This window comes from Musca autumnalis, unplaced genomic scaffold (assembly GCF_047663935.1).
Source record: "Musca autumnalis isolate F117 unplaced genomic scaffold, ASM4766393v1 scaffold_1, whole genome shotgun sequence".
Lineage (NCBI taxonomy): Eukaryota > Metazoa > Arthropoda > Insecta > Diptera > Muscidae > Musca > Musca autumnalis.
The window spans coordinates 318,799,601-318,803,069 of NW_027411644.1; positions in this window are offsets into that span (position 1 = coordinate 318,799,601).

Consider the following 3,469-nt stretch of genomic DNA (forward strand, 5'->3'; position numbering starts at 1 on the left):
GGACCTCCTAATATTTTGTCAACATTTAGTTTAACTTCTAAAATGGTCCATATCGGTCCTCCCTAAGGGTACCTCCCCCACAAGAGTTCAAAATTTGTGTCTTAGTGCAGTTAATTCATAATCCACATTTTTGTCGGCAAGTTCAGATGTCCAAAAAGGGCCACAAAATTCAGAAGAGACCTTAAATACGTTCGATCTGGCCGTAGGTGAAAGTTTCACTTCACATTGGCTGAGGGAATATATCTGCCGGCAAAGCCGACTGACACTTTTTTACTTGTTGTTCCTGCATTCCACGTGCGTCTGGCGTACACACAAGTAATTTATTATACGACGTTTTAAACTTGACCGGTGGGTTGTATGCTCGATGTCCTCAAACAGCGTGGAGTGCCTGACAGTATCAAAGGCTTTTGGTAAGTCAAGTGCTACCATCACTTCTACTTCACACGGATTGCTCTGGTTGAGTCCTCTACTAAATGTGTGGAGATGGCGTGCAGCGCTGTTGTCGTGCTGTGCTACTTACGGAACCCACGTTGATAATCGGCAACTGGATAGTTATTTCTAACGCTGGGGAGGACTAAAGGATCAAGGGTCTTTGCTATGGGCGACAAAAGCGAATTCGTTCTGTACGGTTCACCATTCCTGGCTTCAGTAGCGGGACCACCCTGTCCATTTCCAGACGATGTGGATGTCTAGCGACAGGTTGAGAACTTTAGTGAGATACTCCACTCCAGGCACATCCAGCTGTTTCTGCATTACCATGGAGATTCAGCGTTCCTGATGACATTTGCAAGATCATCCATTGTAAATTGTGGTGGTTCATCCCTGGCAGGAAGATATCTAATGCGACGTAGTTCTCTTCGCCCTGTCACTCCCGGGGTGCTCGACAAACTGCGCACCTCTTCGGATCAGTAAACGTAACGTCGCCAAACGTAACTGAGGTCCTATATTCCAGGGTTCGAGACTGACTTAACCGTTGCCCACAATCCACGTATTCCGTCTCCATTGTTGCAACTCTTCAGATGATTTAACCACTTGTTCCGCTTATGCTCACCGAGCAACCTATTAACTTCCAGTGTTAGCTTCACTGTGGTTGGCTTCGCTCATCTTGCTCATTTGATAGTCTCGTCGCCTCTGCTTCGGGTATTCGAGCAGCAGCTGTGCAGCAGTCATGATCAGGGGTACCAACTTGGTGTTTTCCCGCTACTTGTGGTGATTTTTGACGTACAAAAACAACTGTTTATACAGGAATGTCAACTGTTTTAAAGTAAAAATCGCTACAGACCTATGGTGCGTATGTGGCTGTAGCGATTTTTACCTCGGAACAGTTGGCATCCCTGGTGATGATGTTTCGGAACGTCCTTCCTGCAACCTGCACATCAGAAGGCTTTGGCAGATCTCTGAAGCTGTAATTAGTGCACTTTCTTCAACTCGAAAGTGCGGCGTTCACTGGTGATGGAATCGGCCGGTCTGCTGATGGAGACAATTATGGGGAGATGATCTGATCCCTGAAAAACAACGGGCTGACAGGTAACGTCATTTGTCACACCAGGTGGCACGATTATTATGTATGGCGAAATGTGACACTCTCCGCTAATTCTGGTAGGGGCGTCCTCATTAACCGTGCACCCCTCTGGTCATTGCCGAGAATCGAAATGCCACAACTCATGATGACCATTAAAGTCCCAAGACCAGACGTCTATGACCTCCAAAAGCGGCTAATGTTGGGTCTATAACCTGGAGTAAAGCAATTTATCGGCGGGATGTACATATACGTTCAACAACTCTATCTCGGGAGATCCACACCTGACTGTACTGTTACATTTGTTGATGTGCTTGGTTTCCTGCACCACTGCGACCTTGATGTTCTTCCGACTCATGAAGTCCACTATTTCCTCGATATTACCTCGGAGCCCGTTGCAAATAAAGTGCAAAAAGGATGCATTTTCAGGGATTGCCACAACAACGGCTGTTAAGTGCTGTGTGTGCGGCTACTGATTCGGGTAGTACTACGTTGGAGTCGTGTATTCTGATGACGACGACTAAGATGCACCCACTCCCTTAGATGAACCTACTCCCGACATCTATTGCATCTCTCCGAAGTTTGAGTGTGGTGGATGCAGATGGGACAAACTGAGCACATATAAATTGGTCCTAGGGTTTCCTTCGTCCCGGCTAATCTCTCACCTCCACTTCTGGTGCGATCCTTCTTCAGTACGTTGTAACCTTCTCAACGATGCAAGCTGTGGTTGTTTTGTTGAACGTAGAGTGTGGAAGAAGGAAAAAAATGAAAAGAGAAAATAGTAAATTAAAGGACATTAAGCATCCACGTCCAGTCTAAGGAAGCGGGCTGCATCGACTGAACGTGTCCACAGTGATTCTGGTGTGAGGTTAGTCGGCCCTCACAGCAGTCGGATCTATGCTCTGGGACCGACGCACGTATCAACTTGCCCAAGGACTGCTCCCTAACACAGGAGCACAGCTACATTTGTTGTTGAGCTTGGTTTCCTGCACCACCGCGACCTCGATATTCTTCCGACTCATGAAGTCCACTATTTCCTCGATGTTACCTCGGAGTCCGTTGCAATTATATAGCAAAAAGGATGCACTTTCAGGGATTGGCACAACAACGGCTGGTGTTAAGTGCTGCGTATGCGGCTACTGTTTCGGGAGTCGTGTATTCTGATGACGACGACTGTGTTCACGCTCAGATGCACCCACCCCCTTAGATGCTCCCACTCCCGACATCTATTGCATCTCTCCGAAGTTTGAGTGTGGTGATGCAGATGTGACAAACTGAGCCTATATAAATTGGTCCTGGGATTTCCTTCATCTCTGCACGTATCAAAAATTTCGGAGCAGGCATTCCGGGATATGCTGCTCCCAACACAGGAAAACGATACAAATACAAAAATATGTACACTGAGGTGGCAGCCCCTCGCCGGAACTCGGGTTTTGTGAGGTTCCCGGTCAATCTGATATAGAAGAACCCGCCGCCGTGGGATTGAGAAATTGTATATCGTCTCTTCAGCCGTCTATTTAGTTAATCTCACTTTTAACAAAGTTGATTTCAATTGAGCATAATATTCCTCATCACTCAGGCACAATACGAGGGCTGGAATAAAACTTTCTGGCCATTTTCTGTAGGACAATTTGACATTTTTAGCACGTACTCAGGACAGTTTGACTTACGACCATATGTTGTGTTATTTACAGCGATATTAAAAAAAATTCAAATTGCAAACATTTCCGAACATTTTTCCTTTGTTCTTTTTTACCAATATCAGTTTAAAAATGAAAACACTGGACAAATTTTGGTAAATACTACACACGGGAAAAACTGTACAGCAATTATGAACATGTAGCATTGTCAACGAAAAAAAACGTTTATGAACACATGACAATGTACAAATATTGCGCAGTGTTGTACTTATAAAGTCCATCATCGTCCCGCCATTTGCACAAGGATATA